The sequence below is a fragment of the Vanessa tameamea genome, chromosome 10 (assembly GCF_037043105.1).
Source record: "Vanessa tameamea isolate UH-Manoa-2023 chromosome 10, ilVanTame1 primary haplotype, whole genome shotgun sequence".
In the NCBI taxonomy this organism is placed as follows: domain Eukaryota; kingdom Metazoa; phylum Arthropoda; class Insecta; order Lepidoptera; family Nymphalidae; genus Vanessa; species Vanessa tameamea.
The window spans coordinates 12659152-12675777 of NC_087318.1; the positions used below are offsets into that span (position 1 = coordinate 12659152).

General features: G+C 32.4%; 1 protein-coding gene across 2 annotated transcripts in view; it reads right to left on the reverse strand.

Annotated features, from left to right (window-relative positions):
* The window catches only part of LOC113392050 (kinesin-like protein CG14535), a 368367-nt gene that overhangs the window by 114844 nt on the left and 236897 nt on the right, over window positions 1-16626 (reverse strand). Inside the window, exon 1 of one of the 2 annotated variants that reach the window (XM_026628293.2) lies at window positions 6616-6732. The exons of the other annotated variant lie outside the window; for it this stretch is intronic. The gene's annotated coding sequence lies outside the window, so the exon portion shown is untranslated. Of the gene's footprint in view, window positions 1-6615; window positions 6733-16626 lie in introns of those variants that run through there. 2 annotated transcript variants of the gene reach the window in all.

Here is a 16626-nt window from a genome sequence, read left to right on the forward strand (position 1 = left end):
AGCTTCGCTTTGTGCTTTTATTGTCGTCACTTGGCGACTCGGTAATAATTAAACAGGGAGCATGTCTCGCTAAGTACTGAATAAATTAAAAACTTTCAAACAATTTGTTGGTTGTTGCAGTTTAGTTTGTAGATTTCGGTTGCGTGAAGTTGAAGTATTTTAAGCGTCTTTACTGATTTTTAGTGTTTAAATCGCCTTGTGTCTTGAAGTTCGTTCCTTGGTATACGGTGTCTTATCGTTTATAAACTTTGGAATTTTTATTTGTTCATTGTACTAACTTTATTACATTGGTGTTATACAAAGGATTCTTTACGTGTAACGGTTTTTATTTTGTATTTTATTTTGTGCTCTATATTTTGTTTAAATATATTTATAACTGAAACGATTTTTTATAACAGTTAAATATAAACTTTTATCAAGCAGATAGCTTACTGTTTCGAGAAGAAGAGAAGAATTCTGAATCGAGGCCAAAATATTTCCACAAGAGGCATAATAGTGAACAAGCGCGTGAGCAACATAGGTGCACCTTTATTTACCATGTGATAGTAATCACACGATCGGAGAAAGATCTAGTGTAGGATCCGCGGCTTTACGTGATTTCCGAGGAGCGTGTCTGACGAAACATTACAACTTCCAGATCTAGGTAAATCCTTGTCTGAAAAATCTAATGCTTTTAACAAGCCAATTAATATGTATCTCCATTCCGTTTAATATTTTATTCAATCAATACTTTTGATATTAATTTCTACCTTTGAGTTATTATAATCAATTAACATCTTAAACGATACAAGAATATTCATTCAGCCCTAAACTTACACAAGGAGTTGTTATTTATTTACAAGAAACTAAATGTTTGCAATCATTTACATCTGAAATCTCGACCGACATAAATTGTGGTTTCAACAAGGACAAATCTATCCTGACCAACTGATTACTCGGGTCAGAGGAATTTGAATGAGCCTTTAACAAATGACATCAAACTTTGTCGTCGAATTTTAATTATATCATGGATTTTACTCAATGGGAACCAATCAAAGTTAATCTAACTAATTTGTTGAACATTTGCAATAATTATGTTGTCAATTCTGACGGCTGCATATTTATTTCGTTATCAGTTCTTGCTTTCAACTTATTTAGAAAGGGCAGACGAGGAAATTAACCACCTGATGCTACGCGCTCTTATGCACAGGCTTTGATAAAAGCTTAAATTCTCTTTACACTATTAATGCACTGCCATCAATTAAATCTAAGATGTTACCCGCCGTGTCTGTAAATACTTACTAGACTTCAAATCAAAAATCAAAATATTCTCTAAACGATGGTTGGACCAAATCTTCGAACACCAGTACCTTTGAGCTTGCGCCCTACGTTCTGTACCAAGCGATCGAAGCAAAGAAATTATCACCAAATGATGATAGTACTGTTATCGATAAAGGTTAAACGAGTAGTGTAAATAGTTTGTTACCCCATTATTAAGTCGTGTGTTTTTATTTTCGAATTTATCAAAAAATCAATAAAAACGTACTGCAATAGATAAATACCGTTAAAAAAGATTATTCATTAGTTGTGGAATATCTAAAAATAGGCAAAGACGAAACCCATATTAAAATTTTATCCAAGAAATATTTTTGAAGTCCCCGAGTCTCTTAGGAAATCTTGCACCTTTTAAATTAAAAATAAGTCAGTAATTAGAAGTATTGTACAGAAGAGCAATTTAGCTTTATGGTGAAAAGAGTTTGAGGAACCATTTCTCTTCAAGTTTTCCGAGTCGATTCTTAGGAATGTTCGTCTCGAATCTTAATCAAAATACGACGGAAATTTTTGCGTAGAGGCTTACGTTCCAATCATTTTTACTGTTTTGCTTTCTGTATTTTCTTTCTTTATAAATCCAATTATTTCTACGTTGCTATGAAAAGCTGGATGTGTTTCGTCAATCTTATTTACTGTGTGTATAAATAAGGTAATATAAGTATTCTTCACATGAGCCAAGCTGCCAAATGTAATTTATACCATTTAACGATATTAAAAACAGATATTAATTCAGTATATTTCTTGTGAAACCGTTATTGGTAGTCCAAAGCGGCACGTCTTTTTGCCAATACGTCAATAATTAAAGGGTACTTTTGATAAATAAACTTGTTTAATTTATTTAATAATTGTTTATGGATTTTAGAAATAAATTAAATAACTATTTGTTACATCTAACATTAAGAAATCGTGGATATGAAATCGATATCAAATAGAGAACAAAATGAGTATTAAAAACAGAAAGTGACTCTTTTTGACGTATATTTTCATTTAGGTTATCTTGGCAGACTGGGACTAATTGGAACACTCAATGACGTCGTTATAATATATACTAGATGCCCGCTCCGACTTCGTCCGGGTGGAATAAAAATGTATGTTATTTACCGATCGTAGCGTAATTTACACACAAAAAAAAACATCGGAATCAATCCAGCCGTTTAGGAGTTCATTTACATATATATACAAATATATATATATATATAGAGATATATGTATGTGTACTTTTATGTAGCTTTATTATTAGTCTTTATAAAACATCGGTTTCAATCCGCCGTTTATGGATTATAAATTTCATTAGCGTATGTTTTAGGACGATAGCGTTTACTACGGTCCGGAGGGTAAAAGTGTTCTTTGATCTAAACATCGTAAATGTTACAAGCTACTATGTATATGAGCATTTATATCGTGTAGTTGCTAATATGACTGAACCTTTGTATATCAGCATAACTTTTTTTTAATTATTATTCAAATAAAAAAAAAACGAATATGTTCTATATTTAATTCAAAATGAATAAGGTGAATAAGTCAAATATATTTTGGAAATGATTCCATTTTCAAAATCAGAATTATTCATTTACAATATAATTGGTTTCTTATTAAATATACTAAATTAACGGAATCATTGTTTTGTTTTGTAAACGTGAATAAATGGCTGTGATGCGTGCGTTTAATTGCCCCAAATTTTATTACAAAGTTATTGACATTTTATAGAATGAAGGACTCTATCAAAGCGAATTTTCATATGAAATTGTTTGAGTCGGATTGCGTGCAGAGATCCTTTAGTAAAATGTATTAAAGAATTTGGTATATTTGTATAATTTATGTCAGCAAGAAGGAATTTTCTTTGTCTACATGAGCATTTTGTGTGTGTTTTCTAAATAAACTTCGTCGATGTTGGTAGTTTAAACGTTATATTAAATTTTCTTTATGCTTATATAGTTTTTTTTTGAAGTGTTTTATTTTATTTAATAAAATTAAATAAAAAAATACCCTTCAATATTTTAGCCATGAATTTTTTTATACTTTTTTGCAATTATATAATTTTGTGTGTAATGTTATTATATTATTTATATTTTTGAAGAAATACCTAAAATATTTTAGCAGTAAAAACATTACATAGGGACTAGTTGTCTATCTAAATAAATTGTTACATATATTTTAATGAATACTTGCACAAAAAAAAATGAGCAAAGAAATTCCTATATTAATTTAAAATTTAATTAACTTTTTTTTAGATAAACATGATTATAAATAATATTATATACTTAACCAATTAATTTTAATCATAAAATAAAGTCAGCCTATATAAAATGCTTGGATTTATTTTGCGACTTAAATTTTCTCATTTAGCTCAACCATCGCGTTGCGGATATTTTTTATATCAAGAAGTCGTTATTTTCTACTTAAATAAAATCTAGACACAGAAAATTGTCTAGAAATTTAGTAGAAGGCTTGGATGTTAAATCATAGCGATACGACACTAAGGCGCTTACTAAAAATTTAATATAACGAAATAACTCCGGGCAAGTTATATAACGGTTTGGTATAAGAAAATACTAGTTTTTTCAGTTTTACAACACACGGATACGATAAAGATCAATATACATATTTTAGAATGGAGAATAAACATAAAAATTTTATTATATGTATTTATTAGATTTTCTCTCTTGTAATACGGATGTTTTATACATATAAATAAATCTTTTACTTAAATCATTATATTTATTGATGATAAACTGCATTAAAATCCGTAGCGGAGTTTAAAAGATCTAAGTGTACAGACAGGAAGCGACTTTATTATACTCTTTAGATATTGTATTAAAATGTATAATTTTAACAAAACAATATTAGTTTTATTGTGATGGAACACGGTCCTAACACTAGGATGTCCCGTTTAGCAGGACGGATAATTGCTAACATATTATTTAATTCACGAGTTCTTATTTAATTTACGATCTTTTTTAGTGTATTTAGATCAAATCTTGTAAGTTGAATTTGAACCTCTTTGTTTTATTCAACGAAATTCAAATTTTATATATTGGTTCAGTTCCATGACTACATTTTTATGGTAAGTATGACTCAGGATAAGCTGCAGACAATGGAACTCTTCAAAGTTCAATAGCACAGACAAAAATTTTAGTATATGATACCATATTAAAAAATGAGATTATTTGTCTATTAATTTATTTTCTATGGACTTAATAATTCAAACAACTATAATTACATTTTTGTCTTTGGATAATGCCGCGGATCTCAGTCAGTGAGGTCACTTATGATACATGTGATTTATTTAAAAAAAAGAAACCAAATTGGACTAAGCTATTATACTAAAACTTAACAAGTCGAATAGAGAGACAGTAAAAATGGCTTCGGCAGTTCAAAATAAAATCATTTTTCTATTTCGAATCGATTGCAGTAACTTTGATTCATTTCCTGAATGTTATTCAATATTAATTACATACCATCTTATGTTCTTTTTTAAAAATTTAAACAGACTGGCAAGGGCAAGCAATGGGCGGCGGTGACCACTTATCTGATGGTAATTCTGATGGTACTTGAATATGTATAAACTACACCTTCCAAGCGCCGCCATCAACATGTTCTGTGATTTTATATCGCATTTAAAAACACCGGCTAACTCACCCTTCGAACCGGGACACAGCGATACATAGTTTTACTGTATAATGGTAGAATGATAAAAAAGCTGCGTTCTTTGTAATTATTAGAGCTTGCAGAGCTTATGCATATATGTCTAAAGCTCTTGTTCGAAAGCCTACCGTGTACTTGTGCATCTTAATACTTTTCACGTTAACAGAGATGGACTTTGGTCGTATATATTAATCATATGATTATATATTATTGTTATGAATAGTATGTGTTTTACACGTGTAATGTTTTAAGTCCTTAAATTGAAAATATTTTTGTCTTTTGAAAAAATCTTTTTTTTTTAAATACATTCAGAGCGCTATTTAATATAATGAGTATTAATATTTTATATTTACAGGTATTTTGTTACTATTTAGTGATTTGTTGGATTCCTAAAATTGAGCTATTAATCAACATAAAAATCGTGTTTTGTTTTGAGTTTATTTCTATTCACACATAAATGTTTTCGATGTCAATTTGATAATAGTATTTTTTTATATATTTATTTAATTAATGACATAAGGAACGTAAATAACTTAACCTAGCCTTCACCTCAAATGGTGAGATGGCCTTAGCCCAGCAGTGGGAAATTCACAGGCTGCTAATGTAAATAATTTGTATTTGAGGAAAGTTGTCTCATCTGATAAATTATATTACTATAAGAAATGTATACTATATACCATGAAAAAATTAAAATAAGAATATGAATTAATGATTATATTTGTAATTAATAATACTCAATAATAAATATAATAATAAATAATGAAGATATTTTTCACATTTTATTTAATATTTAGAACATTATCCTATCAGTACTCAAAGCAATCAACAGCGTTGAAAAATACTACTATATTAAAAACAGTTCTTATGACCCCACAGGCAATTAAATTAACCCTGAATGTGTTTTAATAAATACTTATGTAATATACTTTATTTATTTGATTTCATTTTCATGAAACCACAGCTTAAGGTGTATAAAAGACGTCGTTTATGACCGCAAGCAAGGTTTTCAAGTAAGTGCCGTCTGAATTTAAATAGAGAATTTTCTAGGTTTTTCTCCATACTACGAGTGATTTTTTTATTACTTGATAGGCATTTAGTTAATGGACGTTTGTGTTTCAAGTTGTTTAGTTGCTTTTTTTTTTAATTTAAAAGTAACAGTTAAGTACTCTATTGAGTATAAAATAATTAAGGATTAGTTGAAAGTCGGTGAAACTTTCCAGGATTTTAGTCCGATACCTATAGGGAACTTCGCATATTCGGTCTATTGGACTTGTATTTTAATTAAAGTGGTCTTACTGTCCATTATCGGTCTGTATAATATCCCACTTCTGGGAAAAAGTCTCTTTTAAGGCAAGGCTTGGAGCGTGTACCTCACTAACACATGATAAAATATTGCCAACCCTCCTACGGACAGATTTTTCAAAGGCCAATAAGATGTTTTAAATATTTATCGGGGACGTTTGATATATTTGGTTGAATGCAACCTTTCGTTATTATATAATTTATTAAATTCTAAAGGTCATTTTCGTGTCATTGAGCGATTTTCAAGTAGTTTTATAATTTTTTATTACACGAATTGTTTTTTTTTTTTTTTTATATCAAAATGTTTATAATTAAAACTAAATCGAAAATTAAAATACTGTATCAAAACCCACGAACCTCATATACTCATGCATTCAAAAGCACTTAAAATAAAATATGAACCCAGCACTACACGGAACCGTACACACGATAGGTTAACTGGATAGCGGTACACGTGCGTCTCCCGCCGCGTTCCGCGCGATACTAACTGACCTGAACTTCAGATGGTATATCTATTGCATCTCCCATACCACTATAATATAGCGCTGCGTTGCGATGAGCGCCTGGTAGGCCGGAATCGACTCCGCGGAAAATGTACTGGCGTTTTCCAGAAACGACAGGCGATTTTAAAATGCTGATATACGCTTTATTTCAAAGAGTCTTATATAGAGCTCTAATGGCGAAAATGATATGCACGTTTGTGCAATAATGAGAGCATATTTAATAGATACTGTACAGAGTAGATGGAATTAATAAAATATTATTTATAATTAATTTAGCCATTATACTCCTAATTAAACACCACTTAAGTAAGCTGCCATTTGTGTTCGGTCATTTAATATTGAACTGAGGCAGATACTCGTACTATAAAAGTAAAAATTATAACCTATTAATGTTCCACTACTGGGCAATGACCGCCTTTTCATTTGAGAATAACATTTGAAGCCTATTACCACTCCAGTCTAAAGTGGATTGATGGATACACAGTAAGCAGATTTTCATTGGACACATGCATCTTCAACGACTATCAAGACAATAATTATAAATATAAATATCAGTTGATCTTACCTTTATCATTGGTTAAGAGTCGCGGCTTGGTCTGGTACGATTTGACAAACTATTGAATACCAAATTTTATTAGTTAATTCTACGAATCAACATAAAAGTGTAACTGAAACGCTGACGAACCTGATGTTTATCATTGAACGACAAAAAAAAAATCAAGTAATTTTGCCAAGATTTCAGAAGGGCGGCATAATTAGAGGAAGGCTGGTAAACTTGGACAAACAATTTTCTCTATTAATTAGAGGGAGACCTTTAGAGCCTCTCATTTGCATGCCTTTATTGCTTCCCTTTTGAACTCCTTTTAGAAATGTCTTTGATCACATCGAATTCGATACATTATCAATAAAAAAGGGTTAAAAAGAACTTAATCAATAAGACCGAGAGTTCAACAGCTTGTATATTACTTGGTATAAAAATACTTTGTACAATATGCACGTATTATGTTAAAGATAGCTGTATGATTTTGTTTCTACTATTGCCTAGTACAGACTACAGACTAAGTACAGGACCTAGTCTGTAGTATATTGACCTGATAGTTAGTGGTCGCCATCGACCTTAGACGTTGGCGTTGTATTTTAACCATCCGTAAGTAAACATTTTAACATCGCCAATCAAAAACAAAATCAAAACATACTTTATTCAACGAAGCTTTTGCAAGCAATTTTGAATCGTCTTTTTACAAAACAATGTTAAATGAAACTGTCAGCAGTTCACAATGTAGATTATGATGAGATGAACCGGCAAGAATCTTAGTAGTTACACTTTTCCAACATTTAATATACAAAGTTATATTAGTTAAATACAATGATATTTGTATATAATACATCCTGGCTGGAAGTCGAAAAGCTCCACGCTTTTTATCATATATAATCTTGTATTGAATAATATGCTTTTTTATTCATGTATTTTTACAAAGTATTTAAATTTATAAAGCAGCGTAGTTAAAAATTACATTACATTACATTAGCAGCCTGTAAATTTCCCACCGCTGGGCTAAGGCTTCCTTTCCCTTTGAGGAGGAGGTTTGGAGCATATTCCACCACGCTGCTCCAATGCGGGTCGGTGGAATACACATGTGATAGAATTTCGTTGAAATTAGACTCATGCAGGTTTCCTCACGATGTTTTCCTTAACCGCCGACCACGAGATAATTATAAACACAAATTAAGCACATGAAATTCAGTAGTGCTTGCCTGGGTTTGAACCCGAAATCATCAGTTAAGATGCACGTCCTGACAAATGTCACGTCCTAACAAATGGGCCATGTCGGCTCAATTAAAAATATTTATATAAAATGGGCCACAAGCTCTGCTAATAAAGATATTATGTCCCTTGTGCCTAAAGTACAACTGGGTCACTAACCTTATATACTATATTACTTTTTGGTGGCAGAATCGCGAAGAGGTAACAGACAGAGTCACTTTCGCTTTTATAATACTAGTATAGATATACATAACAGATGCTTAAATAAAAAGTCAAAAGTCATAAGTCATTTCTTAAAGTAATAAAAACGTACTATTCTATTATTAAATGTATTATATAGGCCTGATTAATATATATATAATGAGAACATAACCACGTGCATCTCATTAACTAAATACTAGTGCAGTTTGCCAAATTGGTTGACGCTTATGGTTATAGCGTCGCTCCTTGGCAACATGAGGCTGTACATACTATAACCTTCTTCAAACAAGTTAACTAAAAAAAATATATTTTTCTTAAATCAACCTGCGATGAAGTGGATCAAGGAACAAACTATACATCTTTATAATACTAGTTTATATTAATTATGGTTGGTATTTGTGTAAGACCGTATTTATGGTTCTGTCATTTGTTTTATCACCACGTCTCGATATTTAATATTGCTGTGTTCCGGTTCGAAATGAGATTTAACCACTGCCATTATGGATGGTACATTTTAGATCACGGAGTTGTTTATACTTCTTAAAAGTCTATGGATCGAAATTACTGATTTATAGAACTATTTTGTAAGAACCGACACGAAAGTAACCGCGATACACGACCGTGAAATGTTAGATGCGATATTGACTATAACATTCAATAACATGACAAGGGAATTATTAAAATTAAGCCTCAAATATAAAATAAGAGCCGAGATGGCCCAGTGGTTAGAACGCGTGCATCTTAACCGATGATTTCGGGTTCAAACCCAGGCAGGCACCACTGAATTTTCATGTGCTTAATTTGTGTTTATAATTCTTCTCGTACTCGGCGGTGAAGGAAAACATCGTGAGGAAACCTGCATGTGTCTAATTTCAACGAAATTCCGCCGCATGTGTATTCCACCAACCCGCATTGGAGCAGCGTGGTGGAATACGCTCCAAACCTTCTCCTCGAGGGAGAGGAGGCCTTAGCCCAGCAGTGGGAAATTTACATGCTGCTAATGTAAGCCTCAAATATATACGGATATGAATTAAAAATAGTTACTATATAAATCTTGATCGCGTGAAATGGTGGCAAGAATGCTAGCAGCATGTCCCCGTTGAATCGCAATTCCGATTCTCTGGCCAAAGTATATAATGTAAATAATTACAATATTAGAAAAGCACACACGTCAAAATATCATAAAACAGTATGTCGGTTTTTTAAATTTCAAGAGTGACTAATTAAATCAGTTCTAATAGAATAGCACAGCTGACCCTGTTCATTTTCAACACACACATATATGCAGAATCGGCACAGTCTGTAATATATAAAATGGCGACATTCAATGGAATTAGCGGTTGTTTCTGGAAAAACGACACGCGATAACCGGAGAGTGACGTAACAAAGAATACGTATTTCTACTGTATGCGAACTATTTTAATGAGCAGAAAATATCATTGAATTTCGTTTATATGGATTTTAATACCGGGTTGTAATTTTTTCTATTGTTTTATTAATAATTTAATAATTTAACACATACTCATCGATCAAGGCCAACACAATAAAGAAACATGAATGAGTCGGATGATAATTTGACAAATGTGAACCCTACTCACCCTAAGGTAAGTAAGTTTAGTTTACATAACAGGTAACAAACTGTGCAACTTATATCACACAGAGTCTGCGAAAACAGTAGAGGAAGGAAAATCTAGTTAGTGGTCAGCATAAGAAATAAATTTGAACCATTCCTTATATCATCAATGCCCACCTTGATAACTAAGATATTATGTCCCTTGTACCTAAAGTTACACTGGCTCACTAAGCTTTCAAACCAGAACATAACAATAGTCAGTATTGCTGCACACAGTCTGTGAAAACAATAGAGGAAAAAATAGGAATTAATACGATCAGTCTATTTGACCCCAGCTTCCCCCAACGGACGTCAATGGCGCATTAAAGTAAGTTAAATTTGCTTTCATTACAATATTTACCTGTCCATTCGCCCGTTTAATATGATCCTTTAGCCTTAGGGACGTGATCTCTGTAATGTACTGCTACGTCATTTCTAACACTTGTAACAGATTTTTATACCTCTAAACTTTTTATTGCTGACATTCAATTATAAATGTACTCTTATACGCTGTAAATAAAGTTCAAATTTCAATGTGTTTTGATATTTATAGGTAATGGAAAAATTTGTAATATTAGGTAGGGTGAGTGCTGCAAGATGCGACCGCTCCCGTAATAAGATAGTATTCGACTCGTGGGAATGGTCGATTTATTCCATGAGTACTATTGACAGTCAAATGGCGATCATACAAGACATGCTATTTTAAATATTTGAAAATAGAATATCTTTTCTTTTCTATTTTCAAAAACTAAAATATAAATTAATTATTTATTTTAATACTAAAACGATTTCATTTTGTCAAAAACATTTGAACAGCGGTGCAATCTATAAGAATTTTGTTCGTATCTCACTAGAAGAAAAATGTAGATAAACGACTTACGTTGATACACTATTTTGATGCGTAAGTATATCTTTATTAATATAATAGTCTAAAAATCTAAAAAGATGCGACAAATAGAAATATGATATAAATATCTTCAACATAAAAAGACTAATATTTTAATATTAAAATATTAAAATATACTGGTCAGGATGATGGCACAACTTCTATAATCTAAACTATTGTATTGTCATTGTTCCTTGATAAGTGTGCAAAGTTTCTATTTAATTTGATGTTTCGGATTGGGCGAAAATCACGTTCAAAGATTCCATTATGTATAAAAATACAGGTGAAGCTGATTAAAGCGTTTTAAAAATATTATAATTATTTCAGTCAATATCGAATGTCATGTCATCTAATGTCACTTAGCTTAGTTAGGTTGGCAGAGCTCTACTGGCTCTACAGCTGGTGGTACCTATCTTTATATATTCTGCTGACAAGTAGCAATGCTTAATATTTTTGTGTTTTGGTTTGAAGTTCGAATGAGCCAGTGTAAGACACACCAACATCTTAGTATCGAAGGCTAGAGATGCATTGGCGATGCAAAGAATTCCCCCACTTGTCCGTCTACCAGTTTTTTTGTATTAGACGAAATGGAAAATCAATAAAAAATAGTATAAATATAATATTAACGATTCAACAATATACGGAAACTTAACCTACACTTATAAGCCGGCAGCTGTCAGTTCCCATAACGTCACGTCGCGTCCAGGGATGAGTTTAATTGACTCCTCAATCCCGGATCGCCAGATTACGGGAAACATCCAGGGATGAGGCGGACCTTTTAAAGGGGAGCTTTTTTAAACGTCAAATTGAGTGATTACAGTACTTTGCCGAGTGTACAATACAGGATAATTATGTATGGTATTTAGTCTATTTTAATTTTTACATTAAAAGATTAACTCTCTTATTTTGGATGCCAAAAAAATACAAAGTAATACTAGTAATATGAATTCGTTGATAATTTGATATTCTTAACTTGAATTTTCTACCATTAAAAAAATAGCTATGAATAGTTTTTTAACATGGCAACTTTTATTAATAATAAGATAGAAAAAAAAATACAGGCAGCTAAGCCGATCAAAGCTCATCCCTCAGAGTTGCAAGAAACAAATTAAAATAACTAATTTTATTTATATTAAGCACCTGCTTGTGTACTATTACACACAAAATATCTAAAACTATAACGCATGGATTTTATTCGTCTTTTGTTACGACGATCACTGTGTAATACACCACAAAAAATAACTATATTACTCTATATATAAGCAATAACATATACTCACGTATATCACCGCTTGATGGTAACAGTTCTTCTATGTACATAGACATGGAAAACCCATCTTAAAATCTCAGAAACCGCCGCCATATTTTTGTTTTTCTGGCTCGCTAACCTTTCAAATCGTAGCGCAATTAATGTTTAGACAAAATGACTGATGGGAAGTGCGTGGTTTCAAGACGGGCTTTCACGAAGCACCAAGTAAAATTTAAAAAAATATATATTCTGTGATTAATGCATAAATCTAGTTATCCACAGACACGTGTAATGTTTTGTGCTATCAATCAATTTATATCATCCGCCGCGTGTCGTAGCGAATGTATTCGAAATAAAGATGGATTACATCTGTAAAGTAAAGTAAAGTAACTGAACGTTCGATATTTCCGTATTCCCGCCGCCACGGTGGAATAGCTAGTTTATACAGCTGCTGATGCGAGGTCCTGAATTGAAACCTGGGTGAGCTGAATAAGAAATTTATGGGACTATTTCTCTCAAGGAATTCTCAGTTATTTGGAAGTTGACAATGTTCTGGTTCCCGTTCTTTTTTCATTTAGGAGAAATCCAAGATAATCTTATATACTGATAAAGGTGATCGGTTCCTATTAGATTGTCTATTTATTTATACACTTACTGTTCAGAAATAGCATATGTATATACATTTTGATATCCTTTTACGAACTCTAGTGGACATATACATAGATTAATTACTTAGTTGTTTTCCCGCGAAAGTAGCTCATAAATTACCTGTAACAAAAAATAAATAGCGTTAACATGATTACCTTTTTACCATCTTATAAGTTCTCATTAGTGTTTTGTCTAATTTATATAAGGATACAATTAAAAAAACAAGAATTAAAAAAATAACATTACCCGCATATGATTAAAGAATCCCTATACTAAAATTCGACCTTAAACACACAGCGCGTAAACGATGTTCGACCAAATTGTTTTTAATCGTTAATGGGTCCCATCTTCTTAAAAATACTAGAAAACGGTATAAAAATTTGTATGTTCATAGTAAACATCTTATATGTTTACTATATACATACACACGTCATACAATTTGAATTTTCGAATTCATTTTTATCTTATTAGTCAGAAAAGGCGCTTAAATATAAACCATAGCATATAATTTTAATTTTGTGTAACTTAACAGTGATTACATAATATAAATTCCACCCTGTTAATGTTTGCTCCTACTGCTCATCTAAGACTTCCTTTCCTTTTTGAGGATAGAGTTTGGAGCTTATCCGTTTACGCTGCTCCAATGCGGATTGGTGAACACACATGTGATAGATTTCAGTGAAATTAGTCATTAGTCGTGCAGGTTTCCTCACGATGATAAATTAAGTACACGGAAATTTGGTGGTCCTAGCCAGGAGTTGAACCCGCAATCATCAGTTAAGATGCACGTGTTTTATCACTAGGCTATATGCGTAAAAACAGAATCTATACTAATCATTTAAATAAAAAACATCTCACGTTTCACGACGACGCCATTGAAATATTTCAAAATAAGAATAGAGAAAATAATAAAAATGGCGGGACAAGGAAAATGACGACGCAAATGCCTCGTGTCAAAAGTCTAGAGTACAGAGGGTCGCAAGTGAAGCGGACGTAATTTGAAATTGGCTCCTCAACTACGTGCTGGAACGTACTATTTCGGCACTTTTATATCAATTGTCTTTAACTTACACGACATTATTTTCATAGTTTTGGTTCAAATCTCAGTCTTTCATTTATTTGCAACTATTATTATATTTCTTGGGAATATTTTTTTGTATGACTGACTGATCTTTTAACTAATATTTATTGATATATTATTTTAGTTCGTAGACAAAGTATACAGCCATTAAATAATAAAAATCAATAAAAAATAAATGAATTTACCTATAACGAAAATAGTATGAACAGATTTTTATTAATTTAGTGTTGCAACATTGATATCGCTCAAATAAGTAAACCAACCAGTATAAGTAAGGGTCGTGCCACACTATGATTTAGTATCACCCCCTACAGTCTCAAGATCTAAACTATAAGTGCAAAAGTAACTCTCCCTGTCAGTCTGTTACACTTTCAGGGATGAAAATCACTGAATGGAATTGTATAAAAAATAGAGTTATATAATTGTATAAACGTAAGTTGAACCTCAAGGAAGGACATAAGCTACTTTTTTATACGTATTGACATCTGACCCCACCCCACTAACACATGGGCGAACTCGCGAGCGAAAACTAATAATTTATAATTATCGTAATAATGAAAACTTTAAGTGACAGTGCACTAGACATAATAGCCAAGTAATTATTATGAGATCTATAAGCGTTAACGTCCAAAAAGTGTTAAGAGATTTGTTTGGAAGATGAGTCTTAAATCACTTTTATCATTGTCGTGATATTCATTTGTAAACGTTAACTACTTTGATATCTGAAATAGATCTAAGAGCTCACATTTTGAAATTAGACCGCCAGGCTATTTAAACTCAAGGCGAGAAAAGACTCGCTCAATGCGTGACTTAAATAGCTCTCAGTTTCTTGCCTGGAGCTATTTTAGTTTATGCACCAGCTACCTACGCATGAGTGATAGGTCAATGAGTTTTGAAGATATTCCTCAGTCTTCTCTAATTTCTGCTTACACGTGCTTTTAAGTGATGGAATCATCTAGTATTTCATTGGTAGGACTTTTTGTAAGCCCGTCTGGGTAGCTACCATTCACTCTAGTTTGAAAAGTAAGTCAGTCAATAGCTAAAGGTATAAGGAACATATAATCTTAGGTATCAATGTCGGTGAGGCTTTGGCGATGTAAGGGACGGTTATATGGCGCCAATATCTACAGGCAACCGTGAACACTTACCATCAGGTTGCCTATTAATCCATCCACTTTAATGTAAAAAAAGCGTAAAATCATTCCGATTGTCCATTACTTATTATTGTTTAAGGGTCGAGCAAGCTCCGTGGTTAGAATACGTCGATCACCTCTTAATTTTTATGTGCTTTAATTTGTCTTTATAATTTACGTCGTGCCTGGTGCTGAAGGAAAAATACACGAGGGAACCTGCATGTTTCATAACCTACTCCTCAAGTCCTGAAGAAACTTCGTCTTCTCCTCAAAAAGAAAGGAATGAGCCCAGTCGTAGGACCGAGGCCGTGTTTAACTGTTACTTTTTATCAGCTTAATGAATTCTAATCTTCGTATTATCAAACGTTCTCGAATTCCATATTTTTTCCATAATAAAGAACATGTTTTTGATAATAGCGTATAATGTTATCAAGGCATTCAACTCCCACGCGCAATGTAATTAACGCAGCGAAAAAACTGTCGATGGTCATGAATCATTGGTGCAAATTTATGTCTGTCGACTGTCCGGTCCCCGTTTTTGCCCGGGGTGCTCCGATAATCCCGGACCGGTTACAAATGCATCCAGATTTGCGACACAACGGGATGACGCGATAAGTGCTATAAACGTATATAAATGTGAGTACGAATCATACGATCGTATTGGGTCCTTTTTAAAAAGGTGTGATCTTTATTACCGAAATGATATAATATAGTGAGCACAATATCCTATTAGCTAGTAACTTGAACAGTCATATTATCCGGATTCGAACCCATAAATGTTTAAGATTCACACGATCTAGCCACAAGGATCATCTCAGTTTAAGGTTCTATTTATGATTACTGTATCATATAATCATCACAAATTCTGAATTTAATTGTGTATTATCCTGTAAAGTTAGCGCGCGATAAGGTCATAGTGAAATAATATTTCTATATCTAAAGCCAACAACAGAAGCGTACTTTTCATAAAAAAATCCACCGCTAACAATGATTAATGTCCAATATCAGAAGTGTACCGGTGTAAGTTTTTCTTAACCTATTAACGTAGCAATAATGGCAGAAGTACAAAAAGCAATTCTGTTAATCGAAGCTGCAGCCGTTTGTTAACGTCCTACGACCGGCAAATGGACAAATCAGATTATTTTACCCACTACGAGCCCGTAGATAACGTTTTGACAAAGTTCAGTCCATGTCACAGACGATAAGCGATCACGTGATTGAAAACGTCTTTGGTTAAATGATAATCTGTTTCGTTCATCTGTTTGTTACAGAAGAATGCCTTGTTGGGTC